Raw genomic sequence first — 17,982 nt, forward strand, 5'->3', positions numbered from 1 at the left:
ATTGACAGGTGACGATTGAGAGAAGCGCCTGCCCGCGCTGTGATTGGTGCAGGGGAAGGGAGGGTGATTGACAGGTGGTGATTGAGAGAAGCGCCTGCCCACGCTGTGATTGGTGCAGGGGAAGGGAGGGTGATTGACAGGTGGGGAGTGAGAGAAGCGCCTGCCCGCGCTGTGATTGGTGCAGGGGAAGGGAGGGTGATTGACAGGTGGTGATTGTTGAAGCGCCTGCCCGCGCTGTGATTGGTGCAGGGGAAGGGAGGGTGATTGCAAGGTGGGGATTGAGAGAAGCGCCTGCCCGCGCTGTGATTGGTGCAGGGGAAGGGAGGGTGATTGACAGGTGGCGATTGAGAGAAGCGCCTGCCCGCACTGTGATTGGTGCAGGGGAAGGGAGGGTGATTGACAGGTGGGGATTGAGAGAAGCGCCTGCCCGCGCTGTGATTGGTGCAGGGGAAGGGAGGGTGATTGACAGGTGGGGATTGAGAGAAGCGCCTGCCCGCGCTGTGATTGGTGCAGGGGAAGGGAGGGTGATTGACAGGTGGTGATTGCTGAAGCGCCTGCCCGCGCTGTGATTGGTGCAGGGGAAGGGAGGGTGATTGACAGGTGGGGATTGAGAGAAGCGCCTGCCCGCGCTGTGATTGGTGCAGGGGAAGGGAGGGTGATTGACAGGTGGGGATTGAGAGAAGCGCCTGCCCGCGCTGTGATTGGTGCAGGGGAAGGGAGGGTGATTGACAGGTGGTGATTGAGAGAAGCGCCTGCCCGCGCTGTGATTGGTGCAGGGGAAGGGACGGTGATTGACAGGTGGCGATTGAGAGACGTGCCTGCCCGCGCTGTGATTGGTGCAGGGGAAGGGAGGGTGATTGACAGGTGGCGATTGTTGAGGCGCCTGCCCGCGCTGTGATTGGTGCAGGGGGAGGGTGATTGACAGGTGGCGATTGAGAGAAGCGCCTGCCCGCGCTGTGATTGGTGCAGGGGAAGGGAGGGTGATTGACAGGTGGCGATTGGTAGAAGCGCCTGCCCGCGCTGTGATTGGTGCAGGGGGAAGGGAGGGTGATTGACAGGTGGCGATTGTTGAAGCGCCTGCCCGTGCTGTGATTGGTGCAGGGGAAGGGAGGGTGATTGACAGGTGGTGATTGAGAGAAGCGCCTGCCCGCGCTGTGATTGGTGCAGGGGAAGGGAGGGTGATTGACAGGTGACGATTGAGAGAAGCGCCTGCCCGCGCTGTGATTGGTGCAGGGGAAGGGAGGGTGATTGACAGGTGGTGATTGAGAGACGTGCCTGCCCGCGCTGTGATTGGTGCAGGGGAAGGGAGGGTGATTGACAGGTGGCGATTGTTGAGGCGCCTGCCCGCGCTGTGATTGGTGCAGGGGGAGGGTGATTGACAGGTGGTGATTGAGAGAAGCGCCTCCCGCGCTGTGATTGGTGTAGGGCAAGGGAGGGTGATTGACAGGTGGCGATTGAGAGAAGCGCCTGCCCGCGCTGTGATTGGTGCAGGGGAAGGGAGGGTGATTGACAGGTGACGATTGAGAGAAGTGCCTGCCCGCCCTGTGATTGGTGCAGGGGAAGGGAGGGTGATTGACAGGTGGTGATTGTTGAAGCGCCTGCCCGCCCTGTGATTGGTGCAGGGGAAGGGAGGGTGATTGACAGGTGGCGATTGAGAGAAGCGCCTGCCCGCGCTGTGATTGGTGCAGGGGAAGGGAGGGTGATTGACAGGTGACGACTGAGAGAAGCGCCTGCCCGCGCTGTGATTGGTGCAGGGGAAGGGAGGGTGATTGACAGGTGGCGATTGATAGAAGCGCCTGCCCGCGCTGTAATTGGTGCAGGGGGAAGGGAGGGTGATTGACAGGTGGCGATTGAGAGAAGCGCCTGCCCGCGCTCTGATTGGTGCAGGGGAAGGGAGGGTGATTGACATGTGGTGCTGGAGAGAAGCGCCTGCCCGCGCTGTGATTGGTGCAGGGGAAGGGAGGGTGATTGACAGGTGGCGATTGAGAGAAGCGCCTGCCCGCGCTGTGATTGGTGCAGGGGAAGGGAGGGTGATTGACAGTTGGGGACTGAGAGAAGCGCCTGCCCGCGCTGTGATTGGTGCAGGGGAAGGGAGGGTGATTGACAGGTGACGATTGAGAGAAGTGGCTGCCCGCGCTGTGATTGGTGCAGGGGAAGGGAGGGTGATTGACAGGTGGTGATTGAGAGAAGCGCCTGCCCACGCTGTGATTGGTGCAGGGTGAAGGGAGGGTGATTGACAGGTGGTGATTGAGAGAAGCGCCTGCCCGCGCTGTAATTGGTGCAGGGGGAAGGGAGGGTGATTGACAGGTGGCGATTGTTGAAGCGCCTGCCCGCGCTGTGATTGGTGCAGGGGAAGGGAGGGTGATTGACAGGTGGTGATGGAGAGAAGCGCCTGCCCGCGCTGTGATTGGTGCAGGGGAAGGGAGGGTGATTGACAAGTGGTGATTGAGAGAAGCGCCTGCCCGCGCTGTGATTGGTGCAGGGGAAGGGAGGGTGATTGACAGGTGGGGATTGAGAGAAGCGCCTGCCCGCGCTGTGATTGGTGCAGAGGAAGGGAGGGTGATTGACAGGTGACGATTGAGAGAAGCGCCTGCCCGCGCTGTGATTGGTGCAGGGGAAGGGAGGGTGATTGACAGGTGGTGATTGAGAGAAGCGCCTGCCCACGCTGTGATTGGTGCAGGGGAAGGGAGGGTGATTGACAGGTGGGGAGTGAGAGAAGCGCCTGCCCGCGCTGTGATTGGTGCAGGGGAAGGGAGGGTGATTGACAGGTGGTGATTGTTGAAGCGCCTGCCCGCGCTGTGATTGGTGCAGGGGAAGGGAGGGTGATTGCAAGGTGGGGATTGAGAGAAGCGCCTGCCCGCGCTGTGATTGGTGCAGGGGAAGGGAGGGTGATTGACAGGTGGCGATTGAGAGAAGCGCCTGCCCGCACTGTGATTGGTGCAGGGGAAGGGAGGGTGATTGACAGGTGGGGATTGAGAGAAGCGCCTGCCCGCGCTGTGATTGGTGCAGGGGAAGGGAGGGTGATTGACAGGTGGGGATTGAGAGAAGCGCCTGCCCGCGCTGTGATTGGTGCAGGGGAAGGGAGGGTGATTGACAGGTGGTGATTGCTGAAGCGCCTGCCCGCGCTGTGATTGGTGCAGGGGAAGGGAGGGTGATTGACAGGTGGGGATTGAGAGAAGCGCCTGCCCGCGCTGTGATTGGTGCAGGGGAAGGGAGGGTGATTGACAGGTGGGGATTGAGAGAAGCGCCTGCCCGCGCTGTGATTGGTGCAGGGGAAGGGAGGGTGATTGACAGGTGGTGATTGAGAGAAGCGCCTGCCCGCGCTGTGATTGGTGCAGGGGAAGGGACGGTGATTGACAGGTGGCGATTGAGAGACGTGCCTGCCCGCGCTGTGATTGGTGCAGGGGAAGGGAGGGTGATTGACAGGTGGCGATTGTTGAGGCGCCTGCCCGCGCTGTGATTGGTGCAGGGGGAGGGTGATTGACAGGTGGCGATTGAGAGAAGCGCCTGCCCGCGCTGTGATTGGTGCAGGGGAAGGGAGGGTGATTGACAGGTGGCGATTGGTAGAAGCGCCTGCCCGCGCTGTGATTGGTGCAGGGGGAAGGGAGGGTGATTGACAGGTGGCGATTGTTGAAGCGCCTGCCCGTGCTGTGATTGGTGCAGGGGAAGGGAGGGTGATTGACAGGTGGTGATTGAGAGAAGCGCCTGCCCGCGCTGTGATTGGTGCAGGGGAAGGGAGGGTGATTGACAGGTGACGATTGAGAGAAGCGCCTGCCCGCGCTGTGATTGGTGCAGGGGAAGGGAGGGTGATTGACAGGTGGTGATTGAGAGACGTGCCTGCCCGCGCTGTGATTGGTGCAGGGGAAGGGAGGGTGATTGACAGGTGGCGATTGTTGAGGCGCCTGCCCGCGCTGTGATTGGTGCAGGGGGAGGGTGATTGACAGGTGGTGATTGAGAGAAGCGCCTCCCGCGCTGTGATTGGTGTAGGGCAAGGGAGGGTGATTGACAGGTGGCGATTGAGAGAAGCGCCTGCCCGCGCTGTGATTGGTGCAGGGGAAGGGAGGGTGATTGACAGGTGACGATTGAGAGAAGTGCCTGCCCGCCCTGTGATTGGTGCAGGGGAAGGGAGGGTGATTGACAGGTGGTGATTGTTGAAGCGCCTGCCCGCCCTGTGATTGGTGCAGGGGAAGGGAGGGTGATTGACAGGTGGCGATTGAGAGAAGCGCCTGCCCGCGCTGTGATTGGTGCAGGGGAAGGGAGGGTGATTGACAGGTGACGACTGAGAGAAGCGCCTGCCCGCGCTGTGATTGGTGCAGGGGAAGGGAGGGTGATTGACAGGTGGCGATTGATAGAAGCGCCTGCCCGCGCTGTAATTGGTGCAGGGGGAAGGGAGGGTGATTGACAGGTGGCGATTGAGAGAAGCGCCTGCCCGCGCTCTGATTGGTGCAGGGGAAGGGAGGGTGATTGACATGTGGTGCTGGAGAGAAGCGCCTGCCCGCGCTGTGATTGGTGCAGGGGAAGGGAGGGTGATTGACAGGTGGCGATTGAGAGAAGCGCCTGCCCGCGCTGTGATTGGTGCAGGGGAAGGGAGGGTGATTGACAGTTGGGGACTGAGAGAAGCGCCTGCCCGCGCTGTGATTGGTGCAGGGGAAGGGAGGGTGATTGACAGGTGACGATTGAGAGAAGTGGCTGCCCGCGCTGTGATTGGTGCAGGGGAAGGGAGGGTGATTGACAGGTGACGATTGAGAGAAGCGCCTGCCCGCGCTGTGATTGGTGCAGGGGAAGGGAGGGTGATTGACAGGTGGCGATTGAGAGAAGCGCCTGCCCGCGCTGTGATTGGTGCAGGGGAAGGGAGGGTGATTGACAGGTGGCGATTGATAGAAGCGCCTGCCCGCGCTGTAATTGGTGCAGGGGGAAGGGAGGGTGATTGACAGGTGGCGATTGAGAGAAGCGCCTGCCCGCGCTGTGATTGGTGCAGGGGAAGGGAGGGTGATTGACAGGTGACGATTGAGAGAAGCGCCTGCCCGCGCTGTGATTGGTGCAGGGGAAGGGAGGGTGATTGACAGGTGGGGATTGAGAGAAGCGCCTGCCCGCGCTGTGATTGGTGCAGAGGAAGGGAGGGTGATTGACAGGTGGGGATTGACAGAAGCGCCTGCCCGCGCTGTGATTGGTGCAGGGGAAGGGAGGGTGATTGACAGGTGGCGATTGAGAGAAGCGCCTGCCCGCGCTGTAATTGGTGCAGGGGGAAGGGAGGGTGATTGACAGGTGGCGATTGTTGAAGCGCCTGCCCGCGTTGTGATTGGTGCAGGGGAAGGGAGTGTGATTGACAGGTGGGGATTGAGAGAAGCGCCTGCCCGCGCTGTGATTGGTGCAGAGGAAGGGAGGGTGATTGACAGGTGACGATTGAGAGAAGCGCCTGCCCGCGCTGTGATTGGTGCAGGGGAAGGGAGGGTGATTGACAGGTGGTGATTGAGAGAAGCGCCTGCCCGCGCTGTGATTGGTGCAGGGGAAGGGAGGGTGATTGACAGGTGACGATTGAGAGAAGTGCCTGCCCACGCTGTGATTGGTGCAGGGGAAGGGAGGGTGATTGACAGGTGGGGACTGAGAGAAGCGCCTGCCCGCGCTGTGATTGGTGCAGGGGAAGGGAGGGTGATTGACAGGTGACGATTGAGAGAAGTGCCTGCCCACGCTGTGATTGGTGCAGGGGAAGGGAGGGTGATTGACAGGTGACGATTGAGAGAAGCGCCTGCCCGCGCTGTGATTGGTGCAGGGGAAGGGAGGGTGATTGACAGGTGGGGATTGAGAGAAGCGCCTGCCCGCGCTGTGATTGGTGCAGAGGAAGGGAGGGTGATTGACAGGTGACGATTGAGAGAAGCGCCTGCCCGCGCTGTGATTGGTGCAGGGGAAGGGAGGGTGATTGACAGGTGGTGCTGGAGAGAAGCGCCTGCCCGCGCTGTGATTGGTGCAGGGGAAGGGAGGGTGATTGACAGGTGACGATTGAGAGAAGCGCCTGCCTGCGCTGTGATTGGTGCAGGGGCAGGGAGGGTGATTGACAGGTGGTGATTGAGAGAAGCGCCTGCCCGCGCTGTGATTGGTGCAGGGGAAGGGAGGGTGATTGACAGGTGGCGATTGAGAGAAGCGCCTGCCCGCGCTGTGATTGGTGCAGGGGAAGGGAGGGTGATTGACAGGTGGTGATTGAGAGAAGCGCCTGCCCGCGCTGTGATTGGTGCAGGGGAAGGGAGGGTGATTGACAGCTGGCGATTGAGAGAAGCGCCTGCCCGCCCTGTGATTGGTGCAGGGGAAGGGAGGGTGATTGACAGGTGGTGATTGAGAGAAGCGCCTGCCCGCGCTGTGATTGGTGCAGGGGAAGGGAGGGTGATTGACAGGTGGTGATTGAGAGAAGCGCCTGCCCGCGCTGTGATTGGTGCAGGGGAAGGGAGGGTGATTGACAGGTGACGATTGAGAGAAGCGCCTGCCCGCGCTGTGATTGGTGCAGGGGAAGGGAGGGTGATTGACAGGTGGTGATTGAGAGAAGCGCCTGCCCGCGCTGTGATTGGTGCAGGGGAAGGGAGGGTGATTGACAGGTGGCGATTGAGAGAAGCGCCTGCCCGCGCTGTGATTGGTGCAGGGGAAGGGAGGGTGATTGACAGTTGGGGACTGAGAGAAGCGCCTGCCCGCGCTGTGATTGGTGCAGGGGAAGGGAGGGTGATTGACAGGTGACGATTGAGAGAAGTGGCTGCCCGCGCTGTGATTGGTGCAGGGGAAGGGAGGGTGATTGACAGGTGGCGATTGAGAGAAGCGCCTGCCCGCGCTGTGATTGGTGCAGGGGAAGGGAGGGTGATTGACAGGTGGCGATTGAGAGAAGCGCCTGCCCGCGCTGTGATTGGTGCAGGGGAAGGGAGGGTGATTGACAGGTGGCGATTGATAGAAGCGCCTGCCCGCGCTGTAATTGGTGCAGGGGGAAGGGAGGGTGATTGACAGGTGGCGATTGAGAGAAGCGCCTGCCCGCGCTGTGATTGGTGCAGGGGAAGGGAGGGTGATTGACAGGTGACGATTGAGAGAAGCGCCTGCCCGCGCTGTGATTGGTGCAGGGGAAGGGAGGGTGATTGACAGGTGGGGATTGAGAGAAGCGCCTGCCCGCGCTGTGATTGGTGCAGAGGAAGGGAGGGTGATTGACAGGTGGGGATTGAGAGAAGCGCCTGCCCGCGCTGTGATTGGTGCAGGGGAAGGGAGGGTGATTGACAGGTGGGGATTGAGAGAAGCGCCTGCCCGCGCTGTAATTGGTGCAGGGGGAAGGGAGGGTGATTGACAGGTGGCGATTGTTGAAGCGCCTGCCCGCGCTGTGATTGGTGCAGGGGAAGGGAGTGTGATTGACAGGTGGGGATTGAGAGAAGCGCCTGCCCGCGCTGTGATTGGTGCAGAGGAAGGGAGGGTGATTGACAGGTGACGATTGAGAGAAGCGCCTGCCCGCGCTGTGATTGGTGCAGGGGAAGGGAGGGTGATTGACAGGTGGTGATTGAGAGAAGCGCCTGCCCGCGCTTTGATTGGTGCAGGGGAAGGGAGGGTGATTGACAGGTGACGATTGAGAGAAGTGCCTGCCCACGCTGTGATTGGTGCAGGGGAAGGGAGGGTGATTGACAGGTGGGGACTGAGAGAAGCGCCTGCCCGCGCTGTGATTGGTGCAGGGGAAGGGAGGGTGATTGACAGGTGACGATTGAGAGAAGTGCCTGCCCACGCTGTGATTGGTGCAGGGGAAGGGAGGGTGATTGACAGGTGACGATTGAGAGAAGCGCCTGCCCGCGCTGTGATTGGTGCAGGGGAAGGGAGGGTGATTGACAGGTGGGGATTGAGAGAAGCGCCTGCCCGCGCTGTGATTGGTGCAGAGGAAGGGAGGGTGATTGACAGGTGACGATTGAGAGAAGCGCCTGCCCGCGCTGTGATTGGTGCAGGGGAAGGGAGGGTGATTGACAGGTGGTGCTGGAGAGAAGCGCCTGCCCGCGCTGTGATTGGTGCAGGGGAAGGGAGGGTGATTGACAGGTGACGATTGAGAGAAGCGCCTGCCTGCGCTGTGATTGGTGCAGGGGAAGGTAGGGTGATTGACAGGTGGTGATTGAGAGAAGCGCCTGCCCGCGCTGTGATTGGTGCAGGGGAAGGGAGGGTGATTGACAGGTGGCGATTGAGAGAAGCGCCTGCCCGCGCTGTGATTGGTGCAGGGGAAGGGAGGGTGATTGACAGGTGGTGATTGAGAGAAGCGTCTGCCCCGCGCTGTGATTGGTGCAGGGGAAGGGAGGGTGATTGACAGCTGGCGATTGAGAGAAGCGCCTGCCCGCCCTGTGATTGGTGCAGGGGAAGGGAGGGTGATTGACAGGTGGCGATTGAGAGAAGCGCCTGCCCGCGCTGTGATTGGTGCAGAGGAAGGGAGGGTGATTGACAGGTGGTGATTGTTGAAGCGCCTGCCCGCGCTGTGATTGGTGCAGGGTGAAGGGAGGGTGATTGACAGGTGGCGATTGTTGAAGCGCCTGCCCGCGCTGTGATTGGTGCAGGGGAAGGGAGGGTGATTGACAGGTGGTGATTGAGAGAAGCGCCTGCCCGCGCTGTGATTGGTGCAGGGGAAGGGAGGGTGATTGACAGGTGGTGATTGAGAGAAGCGCCTGCCCGCGCTGTGATTGGTGCAGGGGAAGGGAGGGTGATTGACAGGTGGAGATTGAGAGAAGCGCCTGCCCGCGCTGTGATTGGTGCAGGGGAAGGGAGGGTGATAGACAGGTGGTGATTGAGAGAAGCGCCTGCCCGCGCTGTGATTGGTGCAGGGGAAGGGAGGGTGATTGACAGGTGGTGATTGAGAGAAGCGCCTGCCCGCGCTGTGATTGGTGCAGGGGAAGGGAGGGTGATTGACAGGTGGTGATTGTTGAAGCGCCTGCCCGCGCTGTGATTGGTGCAGGGGAAGGGAGGGTGATTGACAGGTGGTGATTGAGAGAAGCGCCTGCCCGCGCTGTGATTGGTGCAGGGGAAGGGAGGGTGATTGACAGGTGGCGATTGAGAGATGCGCCTGCCCGCGCTGTGATTGGTGCAGGGGAAGGGAGGGTGATTGACAGGTGGGGATTGAGAGAAGCGCCTGCCCGCGCTGTGATTGGTGCAGGGGAAGGGAGGGTGATTGACAGGTGGCGATTGAGAGAAGCGCCTGCCCGCGCTGTGATTGGTGCAGGGGAAGGGAGGGTGATTGACAGGTGGCGATTGTTGAGGCGCCTGCCCGCGCTGTGATTGGTGCAGGGGGAGGGTGATTGACAGGTGGCGATTGAGAGAAGAGCCTGCCCGCGCTGTGATTGGTGCAGGGGAAGGGAGGGTGATTGACAGGTGGTGATTGTTGAAGCGCCTGCCCGCGCTGTGATTGGTGCAGGGGAAGGGAGGGTGATTGACAGGTGGCGATTGTTCAAGCGCCTGCCCGCGCTGTGATTGGTGCAGGGGAAGGGAGGGTGATTGACAGGTGGGGACTGTTGAAGCGCCTGCCCGCGCTGTGATTGGTGCAGGGGAAGGGAGGGTGATTGACAGGTGGCGATTGTTGAAGCGCCTGCCCGCGCTGTGATTGGTGCAGGGGAAGGGAGGGTGATTGACAGGTGGTGATTGAGAGAAGCGCCTGCCCGCGCTGTGATTGGTGCAGGGGAAGGGAGGGTGATTGACAGGTGACGATTGAGAGAAGCGCCTGCCCGCGCTGTGATTGGTGCAGGGGAAGGGAGGGTGATTGACAGGTGACGATTGAGAGAAGCGCCTGCCCGCGCTGTGATTGGTGCAGGGGAAGGGAGGGTGATTGACAGGTGACGATTGAGAGAAGTGCCTGCCCGCCCTGTGATTGGTGCAGGGGAAGGGAGGGTGATTGACAGGTGGTGATTGTTGAAGCGCCTGCCCGCGCTGTGATTGGTGCAGGGGAAGGGAGGGTGATTGACAGGTGGGGATTGAGAAAAGCGCCTGCCCGCGCTGTGATTGGTGCAGGGGAAGGGAGGGTGATTGACAAGTGGCGATTGTTGAAGCGCCTGCCCGCGCTGTGATTGGTGCAGGGGAAGGGTGGGTGATTGACAAGTGGCGATAGTTGAAGCGCCTGCCCGCGCTGTGATTGGTGCAGGGGAAGGGAGGGTGATTGACAGGTGGTGATTGAGAGAAGCGCCTGCCCGCGCTGTGATTGGTGCAGGGGAAGGGAGGGTGATTGACAGGTGGTGATTGAGAGAAGCGCCTGCCCGCGCTGTGATTGGTGCAGGGGAAGGGAGGGTGATTGACAGGTGACGATTGAGAGAAGCGCCTGCCCGCGCTGTGATTGGTGCAGAGGAAGGGAGGGTGATTGACAGGTGGGGATTGAGAGAAGCGCCTGCCCGCGCTGTGATTGGTGCAGAGGAAGGGAGGGTGATTGACAGGTGACGATTGAGAGAAGCGCCTGCCCGCGCTGTGATTGGTGCAGGGGAAGGGAGGGTGATTGACAGGTGGCGATTGAGAGAAGCGCCTGCCCGCGCTGTGATTGGTGCAGGGGAAGGGAGGGTGATTGACAGGTGGCGATTGAGAGAAGCGCCTGCCCGCGCTGTGATTGGTGCAGGGGAAGGGAGGGTGATTGACAGGTGGTGATTGAGAGAAGCGCCTGCCCCGCGCTGTGATTGGTGCAGGGGAAGGGAGGGTGATTGACAGGTGGTGATTGAGAGAAGCGCCTGCCCGCGCTGTGATTGGTGCAGGGGAAGGGAGGGTGATTGACAGGTGGCGATTGAGAGAAGCGCCTGCCCGCGCTGTGATTGGTGCAGAGGAAGGGAGGGTGATTGACATGTGGTGATTGTTGAAGCGCCTGCCCGTGCTGTGATTGGTGCAGAGGAAGGGAGGGTGATTGACAGGTGGTGATTGTTGAAGCGCCTGCCCGCGCTGTGATTGGTGCAGGGGAAGGGAGGGTGATTGACAGGTGGTGATTGTTGAAGCGCCTGCCCGCGCTGTGATTGGTGCAGGGGAAGGGAGGGTGATTGACAGGTGGTGATTGAGAGAAGCGCCTGCCCGCGCTGTGATTGGTGCAGGGGAAGGGAGGGTGATTGACAGGTGGTGATTGAGAGAAGCGCCTGCCCGCGCTGTGATTGGTGCAGGGGAAGGGAGGGTGATTGACAGGTGACGATTGAGAGAAGTGCCTGCCCGCGCTGTGATTGGTGCAGGGGAAGGGAGGGTGATTGACAGGTGGTGATTGAGAGAAGCGCCTGCCCGCGCTGTGATTGGTGCAGGGGAAGGGAGCGTGATTGACAGGTGGTGATTGAGAGAAGCGCCTGCCCGCGCTGTGATTGGTGCAGGGGAAGGGAGGGTGATTGACAGGTGGGGATTGAGAGAAGCGCCTGCCCGCGCTGTGATTGGTGCAGGGGAAGGGAGGGTGATTGACAGGTGACGATTGAGAGAAGTGCCTGCCCGCCCTGTGATTGGTGCAGGGGAAGGGAGGGTGATTGACAGGTGGTGATTGTTGAAGCGCCTGCCCGCCCTGTGATTGGTGCAGGGGAAGGGAGGGTGATTGACAGGTGGCGATTGAGAGAAGCGCCTGCCCGCGCTGTGATTGGTGCAGGGGAAGGGAGGGTGATTGACAGGTGGTGATTGAGAGAAGCGCCTGCCCGCGCTGTGATTGGTGCAGGGGAAGGGAGGGTGATTGACAGGTGGGGATTGAGAGAAGCGCCTGCCCGCGCTGTGATTGGTGCAGGGGAAGGGAGGGTGATTGACAGGTGGCGATTGAGAGAAGCGCCTGCCCGCGCTGTGATTGGTGCAGGGGAAGGGAGGGTGATTGACAGGTGGTGATTGAGAGAAGCGCCTGCCCCGCGCTGTGATTGGTGCAGGGGAAGGGAGGGTGATTGACAGCTGGCGATTGAGAGAAGCGCCTGCCCGCCCTGTGATTGGTGCAGGGGAAGGGAGGGTGATTGACAGGTGGCGATTGAGAGAAGCGCCTGCCCGCGCTGTGATTGGTGCAGAGGAAGGGAGGGTGATTGACAGGTGGTGATTGTTGAAGCGCCTGCCCGCGCTGTGATTGGTGCAGGGGAAGGGAGGGTGATTGACAGGTGGTGATTGAGAGAAGCGCCTGCCCGCGCTGTGATTGGTGCAGGGGAAGGGAGGGTGATTGACAGGTGGTGATTGAGAGCAGCGCCTGCCCGCGCTGTGATTGGTGCAGGGGAAGGGAGGGTGATTGACAGGTGGTGATTGAGAGAAGCGCCTGCCCGCGCTGTGATTGGTGCAGGGGAAGGGAGGGTGATTGACAGGTGGTGATTGAGAGAAGCGCCTGCCCGCGCTGTGATTGGTGCAGGGGAAGGGAGGGTGATTGACAGGTGGTGATTGTTGAAGCGCCTGCCTGCGCTGTGATTGGTGCAGGGGAAGGGAGGGTGATTGACAGGTGGTGATTGAGAGAAGCGCCTGCCCGCGCTGTGATTGGTGCAGGGGAAGGGAGGGTGATTGACAGGTGGTGATTGGGAGAAGCGCCTGCCCGCGCTGTGATTGGTGCAGGGGAAGGGAGGGTGATTGACAGGTGGCGATTGAGAGATGCGCCTGCCCGCGCTGTGATTGGTGCAGGGGAAGGGAGGGTGATTGACAGGTGGGGATTGAGAGAAGCGCCTGCCCGCGCTGTGATTGGTGCAGGGGAAGGGAGGGTGATTGACAGGTGGCGATTGAGAGAAGCGACTGCCCGCGCTGTGATTGGTGCAGGGGAAGGGAGGGTGATTGACAGGTGGCGATTGAGAGAAGTGCCTGCCCGCGCTCTGATTGGTGCAGGGGAAGGGAGGGTGATTGACAGGTGGCGATTGAGAGAAGTGCCTGCCCGCGCTGTGATTGGTGCAGGGGAAGGGAGGGTGATTGACAGGTGGTGATTGAGAGAAGCGCCTGCCCGCGCTGTGATTGGTGCAGGGGAAGGGAGGGTGATTGACAGGTGACGATTGAGAGAAGCGCCTGCCCGCGCTGTGATTGGTGCAGGGGAAGGGAGGGTGATTGACAGGTGGCGATTGAGAGAAGCGCCTGCCCGCGCTGTGATTGGTGCAGGGGAAGGGAGGGTGATTGACAGGTGGCGATTGAGAGAAGCGCCTGCCCGCGCTGTGATTGGTGCAGGGGAAGGGAGGGTGATTGACAGGTGGTGATTGAGAGAAGCGCCTGCCCCGCGCTGTGATTGGTGCAGGGGAAGGGAGGGTGATTGACAGGTGGTGATTGAGAGAAGCGCCTGCCCGCGCTGTGATTGGTGCAGGGGAAGGGAGGGTGATTGACAGGTGGCGATTGAGAGAAGCGCCTGCCCGCGCTGTGATTGGTGCAGAGGAAGGGAGGGTGATTGACAGGTGGTGATTGTTGAAGCGCCTGCCCGTGCTGTGATTGGTGCAGAGGAAGGGAGGGTGATTGACAGGTGGTGATTGTTGAAGCGCCTGCCCGCGCTGTGATTGGTGCAGGGGAAGGGAGGGTGATTGACAGGTGGTGATTGTTGAAGCGCCTGCCCGCGCTGTGATTGGTGCAGGGGAAGGGAGGGTGATTGACAGGTGGTGATTGAGAGAAGCGCCTGCCCGCGCTGTGATTGGTGCAGGGGAAGGGAGGGTGATTGACAGGTGGTGATTGAGAGAAGCGCCTGCCCGCGCTGTGATTGGTGCAGGGGAAGGGAGGGTGATTGACAGGTGGTGATTGAGAGAAGCGCCTGCCCGCGCTGTGATTGGTGCAGGGGAAGGGAGGGTGATTGACAGGTGACGATTGAGAGAAGTGCCTGCTCGCGCTGTGATTGGTGCAGGGGAAGGGAGGGTGATTGACAGGTGGTGATTGAGAGAAGCGCCTGCCCGCGCTGTGATTGGTGCAGGGGAAGGGAGCGTGATAGACAGGTGGTGATTGAGAGAAGCGCCTGCCCGCGCTGTGATTGGTGCAGGGGAAGGGAGGGTGATTGACAGGTGGGGATTGAGAGAAGCGCCTGCCCGCGCTGTGATTGGTGCAGAGGAAGGGAGGGTGATTGACAGGTGACGATTGAGAGAAGCGCCTGCCCGCCCTGTGATTGGTGCAGGGGGAAGGGAGGGTGATTGACAGGTGGCGATTGAGAGAAGCGCCTGCCCGCGCTGTGATTGGTGCAGGGGAAGGGAGGGTGATTGACAGGTGACGATTGAGAGAAGTGCCTGCCCGCCCTGTGATTGGTGCAGGGGAAGGGAGGGTGATTGACAGGTGGCGATTGAGAGAAGCGCCTGCCCGCGCTGTGATTGGTGCAGGGGAAGGGAGGGTGATTGACAGGTGGTGATTGAGAGAAGCGCCTGCCCGCGCTGTGATTGGTGCAGGGGAAGGGAGGGTGATTGACAGGTGGGGATTGAGAGAGGCGCCTGCCCGCGCTGTGATTGGTGCAGGGGAAGGGAGGGTGATTGACAGGTGGCGATTGAGAGAAGCGCCTGCCCGCGCTGTGATTGGTGCAGGGGAAGGGAGGGTGATTGACAGGTGGTGATTGAGAGAAGCGCCTGCCCCGCGCTGTGATTGGTGCAGGGGAAGGGAGGGTGATTGACAGCTGGCGATTGAGAGAAGCGCCTGCCCGCCCTGTGATTGGTGCAGGGGAAGGGAGGGTGATTGACAGGTGGCGATTGAGAGAAGCGCCTGCCCGCGCTGTGATTGGTGCAGAGGAAGGGAGGGTGATTGACAGGTGGTGATTGTTGAAGCGCCTGCCCGCGCTGTGATTGGTGCAGGGTGAAGGGAGGGTGATTGACAGGTGGCGATTGTTGAAGCGCCTGCCCGCGCTGTGATTGGTGCAGGGGAAGGGAGGGTGATTGACAGGTGGTGATTGAGAGAAGCGCCTGCCCGCGCTGTGATTGGTGCAGGGGAAGGGAGGGTGATTGACAGGTGGTGATTGAGAGAAGCGCCTGCCCGCGCTGTGATTGGTGCAGGGGAAGGGAGGGTGATTGACAGGTGGTGATTGAGAGAAGCGCCTGCCCGCGCTGTGATTGGTGCAGGGGAAGGGAGGGTGATTGACAGGTGGTGATTGAGAGAAGCGCCTGCCCGCGCTGTGATTGGTGCAGGGGAAGGGAGGGTGATTGACAGGTGGTGATTGAGAGAAGCGCCTGCCCGCGCTGTGATTGGTGCAGGGGAAGGGAGGGTGATTGACAGGTGGTGATTGTTGAAGCGCCTGCCTGCGCTGTGATTGGTGCAGGGGAAGGGAGGGTGATTGACAGGTGGTGATTGAGAGAAGCGCCTGCCCGCGCTGTGATTGGTGCAGGGGAAGGGAGGGTGATTGACAGGTGGTGATTGGGAGAAGCGCCTGCCCGCGCTGTGATTGGTGCAGGGGAAGGGAGGGTGATTGACAGGTGGCGATTGAGAGATGCGCCTGCCCGCGCTGTGATTGGTGCAGGGGAAGGGAGGGTGATTGACAGGTGGGGATTGAGAGAAGCGCCTGCCCGCGCTGTGATTGGTGCAGGGGAAGGGAGGGTGATTGACAGGTGGCGATTGAGAGAAGCGACTGCCCGCGCTGTGATTGGTGCAGGGGAAGGGAGGGTGATTGACAGGTGGCGATTGAGAGAAGTGCCTGCCCGCGCTCTGATTGGTGCAGGGGAAGGGAGGGTGATTGACAGGTGGCGATTGAGAGAAGTGCCTGCCCGCGCTGTGATTGGTGCAGGGGAAGGGAGGGTGATTGACAGGTGGTGATTGAGAGAAGCGCCTGCCCGCGCTGTGATTGGTGCAGGGGAAGGGAGGGTGATTGACAGGTGGCGATTGAGAGAAGCGCCTGCCCGCGCTGTGATTGGTGCAGGGGAAGGGAGGGTGATTGACAGGTGGCGATTGAGAGAAGCGCCTGCCCGCGCTGTGATTGGTGCAGGGGAAGGGAGGGTGATTGACAGGTGGCGATTGAGAGAAGCGCCTGCCCCGCGCTGTGATTGGTGCAGGGGAAGGGAGGGTGATTGACAGGTGGTGATTGAGAGAAGCGCCTGCCCCGCGCTGTGATTGGTGCAGGGGAAGGGAGGGTGATTGACAGGTGGCGATTGAGAGAAGCGCCTGCCCGCGCTGTGATTGGTGCAGAGGAAGGGAGGGTGATTGACAGGTGGTGATTGTTGAAGCGCCTGCCCGTGCTGTGATTGGTGCAGAGGAAGGGAGGGTGATTGACAGGTGGTGATTGTTGAAGCGCCTGCCCGCGCTGTGATTGGTGCAGGGGAAGGGAGGGTGATTGACAGGTGGTGATTGTTGAAGCGCCTGCCCGCGCTGTGATTGGTGCAGGGGAAGGGAGGGTGATTGACAGGTGGTGATTGAGAGAAGCGCCTGCCCGCGCTGTGATTGGTGCAGGGGAAGGGAGGGTGATTGACAGGTGGTGATTGAGAGAAGCGCCTGCCCGCGCTGTGATTGGTGCAGGGGAAGGGAGGGTGATTGACAGGTGGCGATTGAGAGAAGCGCCTGCCCGCGCTGTGATTGGTGCAGGGGAAGGGAGGGTGATTGACAGGTGACGATTGAGAGAAGCGCCTGCCCGCGCTGCGATTGGTGCAGGGGAAGGGAGGGTGATTGACAGGTGGTGATTGAGAGAAGCGCCTGCCCGCGCTGTGATTGGTGCAGGGGAAGGGAGCGTGATTGACAGGTGGTGATTGAGAGAAGCGCCTGCCCGCGCTGTGATTGGTGCAGGGGAAGGGAGGGTGATTGACAGGTGGGGATTGAGAGAAGCGCCTGCCCGCGCTGTGATTGGTGCAGAGGAAGGGAGGGTGATTGACAGGTGACGATTGAGAGAAGCGCCTGCCCGCCCTGTGATTGGTGCAGGGGGAAGGGAGGGTGATTGACAGGTGGCGATTGAGAGAAGCGCCTGCCCGCGCTGTGATTGGTGCAGGGGAAGGGAGGGTGATTGACAGGTGACGATTGAGAGAAGTGCCTGCCCGCCCTGTGATTGGTGCAGGGGAAGGGAGGGTGATTGACAGGTGGTGATTGTTGAAGCGCCTGCCCGCCCTGTGATTGGTGCAGGGGAAGGGAGGGTGATTGACAGGTGGCGATTGAGAGAAGCGCCTGCCCGCGCTGTGATTGGTGCAGGGGAAGGGAGGGTGATTGACAGGTGGTGATTGAGAGAAGCGCCTGCCCGCGCTGTGATTGGTGCAGGGGAAGGGAGGGTGATTGACAGGTGGGGATTGAGAGAAGCGCCTGCCCGCGCTGTGATTGGTGCAGGGGAAGGGAGGGTGATTGACAGGTGGCGATTGAGAGAAGCGCCTGCCCGCGCTGTGATTGGTGCAGGGGAAGGGAGGGTGATTGACAGGTGGTGATTGAGAGAAGCGCCTGCCCCGCGCTGTGATTGGTGCAGGGGAAGGGAGGGTGATTGACAGCTGGCGATTGAGAGAAGCGCCTGCCCGCCCTGTGATTGGTGCAGGGGAAGGGAGGGTGATTGACAGGTGGCGATTGAGAGAAGCGCCTGCCCGCGCTGTGATTGGTGCAGAGGAAGGGAGGGTGATTGACAGGTGGTGATTGTTGAAGCGCCTGCCCGCGCTGTGATTGGTGCAGGGTGAAGGGAGGGTGATTGACAGGTGGCGATTGTTGAAGCGCCTGCCCGCGCTGTGATTGGTGCAGGGGAAGGGAGGGTGATTGACAGGTGGTGATTGAGAGAAGCGCCTGCCCGCGCTGTGATTGGTGCAGGGGAAGGGAGGGTGATTGACAGGTGGTGATTGAGAGAAGCGCCTGCCCGCGCTGTGATTGGTGCAGGGGAAGGGAGGGTGATTGACAGGTGGTGATTGAGAGAAGCGCCTGCCCGCGCTGTGATTGGTGCAGGGGAAGGGAGGGTGATTGACAGGTGGTGATTGAGAGAAGCGCCTGCCCGCGCTGTGATTGGTGCAGGGGAAGGGAGGGTGATTGACAGGTGGTGATTGAGAGAAGCGCCTGCCCGCGCTGTGATTGGTGCAGGGGAAGGGAGGGTGATTGACAGGTGGTGATTGTTGAAGCGCCTGCCTGCGCTGTGATTGGTGCAGGGGAAGGGAGGGTGATTGACAGGTGGTGATTGAGAGAAGCGCCTGCCCGCGCTGTGATTGGAGCAGGGGAAGGGAGGGTGATTGACAG

Source organism: Somniosus microcephalus, chromosome 33, assembly GCF_052327205.1.
Source record: "Somniosus microcephalus isolate GS21.2 chromosome 33, FLI_Smic_1.0, whole genome shotgun sequence".
Taxonomy (NCBI): domain Eukaryota; kingdom Metazoa; phylum Chordata; class Chondrichthyes; order Squaliformes; family Somniosidae; genus Somniosus; species Somniosus microcephalus.